The sequence below is a fragment of the Stegastes partitus genome, unplaced genomic scaffold, assembly GCF_000690725.1.
Source record: "Stegastes partitus isolate 25-593 unplaced genomic scaffold, Stegastes_partitus-1.0.2 Scaffold1335, whole genome shotgun sequence".
NCBI lineage: Eukaryota > Metazoa > Chordata > Actinopteri > Pomacentridae > Stegastes > Stegastes partitus.
Window position 1 is genome coordinate 122,763 of NW_007579066.1, and position 10,369 is coordinate 133,131.

Sequence of the window (10,369 nt, forward strand, 5' to 3'; positions counted from 1 at the left end):
TTTTTGCTTTTACTGCATCAGGCCTTTATTCAAACCCTAATACAAAATATTACGAAAGAGAAATAAGTCAATTACAAAACTGATAAAATGTAATGTTTTTAAAGACAATTAAATGAGAATCAACATCTTTGTTTGCTTGAATTAGCTAAAGAAAAAATATGTCAGTAAACTGTGAAATACTGTAACATTAAAACACTGCTAAAACAAAAAATGGAAAATGGTGAAAATGTGGCCCCTTTGCTGATTGAAGTTATTACTGTCTGTAATTTATTTAAAAAAATAAAATAAAATTAAATAAAAAAAAAAAGATATATATATATATATATATATATATATATATATATCCTTAATATAAATATTTCTTCTTTCAATTAATGGCTATCTGTAAAATAATATTGTTGGTTATCAGATGGCAGTTACTTTCTTTTTGTAAAACAATGACTCAAACCGTTTATCAAAATCCATCCATCCATCATCTATACACCACTTAATCCTCACTAGGGTCGCGGGGGGCTGGAGCCTATCCCAGCTGACTTAGGGTGAAGGCAGGGGACACCCTGGACAGGTCACCAGTCCATCACAGGGCCACACTTAGAGACAGAAAACCAAGCACACTCACATTCACACCTACAGACAATTTAGAATCACCAATTAACCTCAACATGTTTTTGGACTGTGGGAGGAAGTCAGAGAAGCCGGAGAGAACCCACGCTGCACGGGGAGAACATGCAAACTCCACACAGAAAGATCCCTGTGCCCCCACCGGGATGCGAACCGGCGACCTTCTTGCTGCGAGGCAGCAGTGCTAACCAACCACCTTGCAGCAAATGTCTTCAGCCGTGAGCCGGATTTGAACTCACGACCTCCACATTGGGACTGTTGCCCGGTGCAAGGGAATGCCAGCTCAACCAGGTGAGCTATAGGGGTAACCGTTTAACAAAATAACTGTTAAAAATTGTAACAGCTCTAATAATTGTTATTATTATTATTATTACGTAATTCTTGATTATGAATATCTAATATTCTGATATCTAATAATCCCTGGATACTTGCAGTATCTGTTACCTGTAAGTGCAAGATGAGATTTTACAGCTGCTTGTTGTGTTTTTATGTGTATGAAAATATTCATACTGAAGGTTCATAAATATACCAAAAAAACTGAGATTCTTGTATTCTCAGCACTGGTGGAGTTTCTCTGCTCAGCAGGCTAAAACGCTCTCCTGTCTGTTCCCACCATCTTTATTCTTTCTTCCTGGAAGTTTAGGAAGTTTAGTACATCCGTCGTCCAATCAGTGCGTCTTCCTGTCTGTTAATGGAGCTGCTCTTTCAAGAGGAGACGCTTCCTGTCCAACACCACCTCGCTTTCTCCTCTCAGCTCAGCCTGTTGTCATTTTAGACACATTTTAGTCATTTTAGATAAGTTTTGAAGTCTAAGTAATTTTTTAAATATTTTGAGGTGTTTTGGACAATTTTCTTTGTCATTTTGGAAAACATTTGAGACATTTTGGATAAGATTGAGTAATCTGGAGTAATTTGGACAACTTTCAAGTCATTTTAAATATATTTTTTGTCATTATGGAAACCTTTTAAGTAATTTAAGACAAGTTTTAAGTCATTTCAAACTTCAGTCATTGTGGACACATTTTGAGAAATTTAGGACAAGTTGAGCAACACTGTTTAGTTTACTATTCATCTCGTCTTCCATTTGATTTATGTCTTCGACTGTGGGCTTTGCTTACAATAAACAAGACAAATAGACCATCGTCCAATCAGTGGGTCTTCCTGCCTTTTACTGGAGCTGCTCTTTGAAGAAGAGACGCTTCCCGTCCGCCACCGCCTCGTTTTCTCCTCTCAGCTCAAAAGGAAGTGAAGGAGTGTGTGTTACTCAGACAGTTTTCCTGATGAACATCCTCTGTGGTGAGCCGACACGTGGCAGCATCATCAACAGGCTTTTACTGTGACACAGAAACTCTGTTTGGCCTGTAAATTTAGCATTTTCTAGGTCAAAATGCTGCCAAACTGTGCCAGTTTCAGCTGGACATTAACACTGGGAGAAAGATGCTATTTAACACCTTAGACAAACAGTAAACCTGTGTTGCACATTAATAAAATATTGATATTTAGTTGAACCAACAAGTGTTCCTGGTACTGACTCATGACAGTAGCAACTTTTCATTAGCCATAGTTGACTAATTGTAAACATTAATAGTTATTTCTGAATAAATTGAATTTGAGGATCTTAATTTTGCAGTAGCTTCCAGTCATTTTAAACAAAATTTGTAAAATATCTTGGGAGACTTTGGACAACTTTTATGTCATTTCAGGAAAATGTGAGTCATTGTGGACTCATTGTGGACTCATTTTAGACAGCTTTCCAATCATGTCAGACAAATTTGAGCCATTTTTGAGACATTTTGAACAAGTTATTTTGGAAAAAAAATTGAGATCTTTTGGACCATTTTTTTATCTTTTTGGAAACATTGTGAGACATTATAGACAAGATTTAAGTGATTTTTTGCAAATGTTTGTCATTTTTGCCGTTTGATTCATTTTAGAATAGTTTGAGTCATTACGGCAAGTTAAGCAAGGCTTCATTGTTTAATTACCTAAACTGTTCTTGGTTGCAACATCCACAATGTAGCCTAAGGGGTGCAATCTAAATTTTATCAACGGAAAACAATTTTTTCAGCAAAGTTCCACAGTGGACACATGCATTCACACCTTTGAGGATCCATTAGGGTTTGGTTCATTACAGACTTGATCATTTCATGCTATCTCGCTATAAAATCATCACCACGATTCCCAATAAAATGCATCTGTTTGCAACTGACTAATGAAATGAATGGAGGAACAAGTAAGAAGAATACATCCAGAAATCTAAAACTCTGCAGCCTGCATTTAAAAATCACTTGGAAAATGAAAAAGCTAGGACAAGTAATTTTGTACAAGTTTGAGTCATTTTGGACAAATTTTAGTCATTTTGGTCCTATTTATTGGCTTTTTTTTTTTTTTAATAAAATGTGTTAAAATTATTTCTCACAGCCTGATATTGAAGATAAGTTCTGCTGTGGTATTGATATTTCAAAGGATCCCCCACCCCAACAGAAAAGACAGGTTTTTATGGAACATTTGAATCAGTGTAAACACAGGAGCAACAAGCAAACAGGGAGTTCAGAGACTAATTTAAAGACTTAAAGGAAGCAGAGCTGCTCCTGAGATTTTAGAAAACCTGACATCAGCAGTACAAACTTTACAAGAGCAAATTTTTTTGGAGCGGACACAATAAAGTCTCAAATTATCAGATAAAATGTAAATTATGAAACTCATTTAAGTTATTAGGACTTTAGCTAACATTTTATTTTCCAGAAAACATGATCATGAGTCATTTTGTGTTTGAGGACATGATCTGCGGCCCTGCAGGGTTCAGAGTTTGACCTCTAAAGGGTACATTTTGGGTGGAGTATTTCTTTAACAGCAGCAGAATTCCCCTCCGAGGCGTGTTTGTTTTCTCCACCCTTTCTGTACTTTGTACTGTGGCGGGGTCGGATCATTGTGCAGCAGGATGGAGGGGGGGGGCGAGCGGTGTGTTCGTTGGCTGAGTCATGTTCAGTCCAGCTGGGAGAAGGGAAGAGAGGCAGCGCAGAGGAAACTGATTCACCGAGAAACTCCAGTCTGCAGCTGTTCAGACGTCTGGTTGGTTCGGTTACTTACAGCTGAACCAACGTCACCGCCGGGGCTCCTTTAGAATCATTTCGAGACTAGTCAGCCAAATCTAAAGACCTGTTAATCTTTTCTGTTGCAGACACAGCTGGTAGTTTGCTTTATTCTGTATTTTTTTCATTCATTCCCTTCAAACTTTCCTTATAATGTCTTGAAAATTAGCCACTAGAAAGTCATCAGTTTACTTTGAGTTGCAAAGGAAACGGAGAAAGTGTTAGTTACTGCAGGTCAAGTTCAAGTTTTTACAAAAACTACGCAACTGTGTGTAACATAAATAAGAAATAGTTCATAAACTGGTCAGTCAGTATCTATTGGTTTCTCAGCAAGATGAACAAAAACTTGACAGAAAATTAGCCACACCGTGTCTCTTTACGTTACAGGTCTGGTCTTGACATCAGTTTTTTAGTGTAATGCTGAGGTGGGGAAGTTTGATTTGTTGAAAAACTTAAGATGATTGAAAATATAAAAAACATACTCTACATTGAAATATATGAGAAAATACTATATTAAGATATACTGTGCAATAAAGATCAGTGGTTAGCACCACGCCCCCTATAATTAGTTTGGTGCTAATTATAAGAGACATGGAGAAAGAGTTTTTTGCTGCTGGCATAAAGTTTCAGATAAACTCTAAAAGGCAATTCAAAGAACCTGTTCCCACCAGTTAAACTAATATATAATTGCAAGATTTAAAAAAAAATGCAAATCTACTGTTTTAGATAAACCTTTTAAGTTGAAAACTGTATTTTGGTGAGTTGGGTTGACAAAATAATGTTGGATCAACTTAATACTGTGTGTAATTTAAACTCAAAAGTGTGCGTTAGTTAATTAAAAACTAAATGCAAGTTCTGGTAACTTTATCGAATTGTCTTGATAATTTAAAACTGACTTCACTTTGAAGTCACAATTTTAAGTCTGTGTCCCTACCTAGTTAACATTGCAGCAACTTATTTTAACAACGTACTATACATATAATGCATGATCTATATTTTGTGAACTATTGTAAAACTATGTAAAATATTTAAAATAGATTTTACTAAAAAATACATCAAACTATATTAAATATATAAAAACATACTATACTATAAACTGTATACAGTGTAGTATTCTATATGCTACTCTATAAACAATACTTCATATAATATTAAAATATACTATACAAAATATATTAAATGAATCTAAAATATAATCTGTATAACATACAAAATATTCAAAAATATACTATATTGTACAATAAATAAACTAAGTAAGTAAGTAAACTACTATATTAAATTATATTTCATATTAAATATCTACCAGTACCACGCTTTTTAGGTCTGAGTTTGCAAAAAAAAACTTAGGTTTAATGATATTTTAGGCTACATTTTTAAGGCTAAAATTTACATATAATGTAAAAGATTTGTTAAATTTTACAGTTTGTTCCGGTTTTAGTTTAGGTTCGAGGAAGCTGCATCAACTGAGGCAGTGTGTTCTGGCTGTCAGGTTTTTAAACCAGAAGCCTGCCAATCAAACGGCAGCCACACCTCCGACTGACTGACCAATCAGAAGCATCAAACCACAACACAACTGACAGAAATAAAAGTGGTTTTCTCTCCCCTCTCTCTCTTTCACCCCTCACTGTGTCTTTCATCCTCTCTCGCCCACTCTCCCCATCTGTTAACGCCCTCCCTCCTCCGTCTCCCCTGAACTCTCCCTCCCTCTCTGAGCGGTGAGGTCATGTCTCTCGCCAGCTCTCCAGATGATGTCAGAGCTGCAGAAACTCTGGGCGAGGCTCGAGCTGCCGACCACAACAGACGAGGAAGAAAAGCAGAGAAACAAGGAGGAAACTGGCTCCAACAGTCAGAGGAAAACTCAGAGAAGAGAAGATCGACACATGACACCGCAGAAGACTTAACCAGCCACAACTGTGACTGAACAACTAAATAATATATAAAAATTGAGTGCAGCAGCAGATGTGTAGGGAATGCTAATAAGCCTGAGCTAAACGTAACATGTTAGAAGAAAAAAACATACAACAATCTTCAAATTGATGCATAAAAAAGGAGGAATAGTTAGAATGAGATATGTCCTTACTTTTGATCAAAAAGGCTCCAAAATGTATTTAATGAGTGGGAGCTGATGTTTGAATGACTGTCTGTAGACCTCTTAAACATCTCCACTTTCACCTCCTCTGTGTTTCTTAACTTAATCCATAGTTTTGTGCAACCTCTGAGTGTGTTTACATGTATTTACACATCCCAGTTCAGATCAGGATGTTAAAAGACTCCCATTTGTGTTTTTGTGTGCATGTAATCACCAGATGCTGGCTTCAGAAACCAGAATCAGCCTTGGTCTTAGCTCAGAGAGCTCTAAATCCTGTAGTTCTGCATCATACAGTTGCATGTAAGTGTGATGTAGGAAACAGCAGAAATGCAAACACTAACAGCAGTGAAAGAGTCTTAAAAAGGAGAATTTGGTGTTTGAGTAATTAAAAACAGTTCATGGAGTGTAATAAAATGTTATAATAACCATTTCCAAACTGCACCTTTGTGATTGGAAATGTCACAGTAACCAGGCGCTAGTATTTATCACATATGTGGAGAGATGAAGAACCAGATTCTCTGTGTTTATGTAAAGTTCACGTCTACAACAACTGTGTTTACAGACTTGAGTGTCCCAGTTATGATCAGGGTTTTGAAGGACCCCTTTTTCGCGTTTGCACATGTAAACATCATATTCTGATAGCAGAAACCTGGATAAGCCATTATCTCAGTGGTGAGAAGCTCAATAATACTAGCTGAAGCACTCTGGGACATATTGTATGACTTCAATCTGTACATCTCGAGCCACTGACATGAGAAACAGAAATAGATGGGATCTCCCACTCAAATTTTTTTTTTCCCTCGAAACCCATTCAAGTGACTTAATATTTAGAAAATGCCTGCACCATTTTCTTAGATAAAACACACTTCAAGTATTGTAGATTAACTGTAGTACCTTGACACTGTAGTGACCAGAGGAGACAGTCACTTCTGTGTTGGCCAGCAAAGAGCATTGAGGGGGTTTAACTAGCAAAGGAGCACCATAACAAAGATGATCTGTGAGGCCTAATGACTCTGGGAGTACTCAACAATAAGTTCAAATTGGGATATTTGTCAATTATTATTTTAGTCAAATAGTAGTAGGTGAATATTCAAATATCATAATTACTATCCAGATACCACCACCACGACCGAATATTCGGATATTCGGGTCTAGCCCTAGTAGAAAGATGGAAAAGCAAAACCTGTGACACAATGTTATTATTTAAGCCCAAGCAGCCTCGTTTGTGATACCTAATCAAAACAATTTAACCCTTTGAACTCCAAAACCTCTCCAGCAGGCCTATTATTGTGAAAAAGAAATCACCAAAACGACACAATTCATCAAAGCCAGTAATTTTAAAAACAGAACAAAGTGTCAATGGCACTTCAACTACTTTTGTCAGGAAAAAACGGCCAAATCTAAGCTGTGTCTGTTATTTATTTATTTTTTTTAAATACACACAAAACACAACCATTTGCTCAACCACATTCTATAAAATACTAAATATTCTGCATTGGTTGACACAACTAAGAAGCCACGTATGGGGGTGCTGCAATAGCTCCCCTGGTTGAGCTGGCGTCCCATGTACAGTGGCTGAAGTCCCCGACGCAGTGGTCATGAGTTTGTGTCCCGCTCATGACCCTTTGCTGCAAGTCATTCCCCCATTCTTCTCCCCCAATTTCCTGTCTCTCTCTTCACTGTAATATCAAAAAAAAAGGCCAAAAAAAATAAAAAAAAATAAAAAAAAAGAAAGAAAAGAAAAGAAAAGAAGCCACGAATGACTTGACTGTAACCAACAGTCAAAAAGTCAGGGGATTTTTGGCTGAACTGCAGGCTGTGTTTCCACAGAGCAGAGAGGACGCAAGCATAAAAACAAAAACAGCTGTGGACACTAATCTCAGAAACTGAACTTCTGTTTTTTCTTTTTTTTGCTGATTTGTGTCATTCTAACTGTGTCATACTGCATTGCAGACATTTCTGAGTTCTCTGTCCTTCTAGTCATGCTTATGTTGTTTCTATAGAGGTGCAGGAATTTAAAAAATGAGCCCACAGTGAGGAAAAATATGTCAGAAGCAAATAAACTCAAAACAAAAACATGCAGAAACTGCTTGGAGTTCACAAGGTTACAGGTGGGCTAACAATGACAGGCGTGTCAGACTAAACTGACGGTTTTTGTTGTAAACACGAAAAACATCTGTGCAAACACCACACACTAATCAATAATCAAGACACTAGGATTTACTGTATAATTGGTATTGTGAACAGCCAGATTTCTCAAAACAGGATAGGCCGAATAACTGGGAGACACTAAGCTACATGATAAATGACAACAGTTGAAGTTTAACTTCATTGATTAATTGGTGGAATCCATTCATTGGAACTGCAGCTGCTGTGTAAAGAGTTTGAGTGTTTTATTGGTAGACTGCACCTCTGGCAGTTCTCCTACTTTCTCCTCATTTTCCTCCTGAGCGGGTGGAGTTGGGGTGGGGGGGTTTCTGCAGGAAATGATCTCAGAGCTTCTGTCAGCTGCACAGGAAGAGTTTGCCCTCCCCCTGGCATCCCCCAGCCTCCCCCGTCCTGTGGTCGGACCTCAGTGTTCCTGGTGAAAACGCTCCGGCTTCCTTCCTCTGAAACACAGTCATCACGTCTAGGACTGCGAACCCGGAGGAAACCGAGAGCATAAAGAGTTCCTGCTCCTCCTCTACAGCACACTTTGCCTTCTGTCAGCGGCCTTTGTCATGAAGCTAAAATAAGTTCCACATTTTCAAAACTCTATTCAGGACGGCAGAATTCAAAGAAGTATTCTCAATTCTCTATTTTCCCCAATTAATCATGCTCATTACAGAGAAAAACATGATAGATTCTGATTCTGTTTTACAGAGTAGGGCTGCAGCTAAAGACTATTTTCATGAAATATTCTGGAGGTGACTCCTTATATAAAATGACAAGTAGTTTTGTTGATAAAATAACTGAAAACAACGATGAATAATTGTCTGCTCATGGGGCAACCAAAAGTCCCAACCCAAAATGTGAAACATTTTAACTTAAACAAATGTCAGAATAGATGTGTTTATCAAAACTCTCATCATCACATTGAAGCTACAAAGATATTTAGTTAATTCCCAAATCTGAAAAAAGGCATCAAATCTCCACATTTGAGAAACTGAAATCAGTTAATGTGACTTTTTGTGCTTGAAATATGACTGAAATTGTTCTAAAATGAGTTGCCAATTAATCTTCTGTCGACTGACTGATCAATTAATCAGTTCAGCACTGTAGATCTACATTCACACAGCACTTTTTTTTTTTTTTTTTAATATTTACTTCAACTGTTCAAAATTTGTTGTTACTAATCAAACAATCAACTAATAATTACATCTGTATTACTGACATATTCAGTTAACCTTTACATCTGGCCATGAAAAGCGTCAAATCTTTACTGTTAAGGAGCTAAAGCCAGCAAATGTGACATATCATGCTTGAAATATGACTAAAATTAGTCATCGGTTATCAAAATAGTCAATAATTAATCTTCTGTTTGTGGTTGTGTTCAGGGCCATGTGGGTTTGTAACACTTGGTTTAGATGATGGAGTGCAGGACAGCATGAAGACTTCATGTTTTGATATTTTTGCCAATATAACGCCGAACTGTTCTGCGTCCTTTAAAGCTACAGAATACAGATGAACAGTGTAAAATATGAGTTTATGGCTTAGGTTCTTGGAGATTTCTTGAAAAAAATCCCCATTTTGATCATCTCTTTGGTTGTAACTCTGTTTAATAAAGTTGTTTGAACTTACAATCTACTTAATCTTTAAACATTTTCATTCTGTTGTTTTAATATGTATATTAATGGTTTTACGTTGTTCAACTTTCTTTTTACCTTCTAATGCACAATGTGAAATGCTGTGAATTTTGTCAATGCAGCATCATCTGACTGCTATAAAACGGTGAACTTGTCAGCGTCATTGAGAATTTACCGATGTCTGAACACAAACAGCCGCAGGGGAAGTTGGTCTAAAAAAGGCTTTTCACAGTTTGTTTCATGAGTTTTCATTTTCAGCGAGCCTGAATGCCACAGAAACAGCAACATCCTCATTACAGGTACTACAACTCCCATGAGGCTTTGTTACAGACAGGCTGCTGGCCCTTGATGTCACACACCCAAAATACTGCCATCAGGTAACCGTGGTAACAGGGGGGAGGATTAAATATGCTTTTGTTTCCCAAATGAGGAGGGGAAAAGTGTGTGTGTGTGTGTGTGTGTGTGTGTGTGTGTGTGTGTGTCCCACCCATCCCAAACATCCAGTTTTTGCAGCTGGAAACCAGACTGAGTTCAGTTTCAGGTTTCAGTACAACAAAAGAGACACACCAGTAAAAGACCAGTAACCAGCCAGCAATACCAGAAAAACACTAGGAAAATACCAATAATCAATTAGTAAATAACTAGAACAGTAACTAACTGGTAATACATTGGTAACAGACAAGCAAAACACCACTGAAAGACCAGTAATCAATCGGTAAAATGCCAGTAATACATTCATAAAGGATAAGCAAAACACCAGTTAAATAGAATTCATCAACTAG

The 10,369-nt window shown here is 37.2% G+C and overlaps 1 protein-coding gene across 2 annotated transcripts in view; it reads right to left on the reverse strand.

Moving 5' to 3' along the window:
• Window positions 1-10,369, reverse strand: part of adam15 (ADAM metallopeptidase domain 15) — a 48,245-nt gene that overhangs the window by 23,073 nt on the left and 14,803 nt on the right. The gene's annotated exons all lie outside the window — the stretch shown is intronic.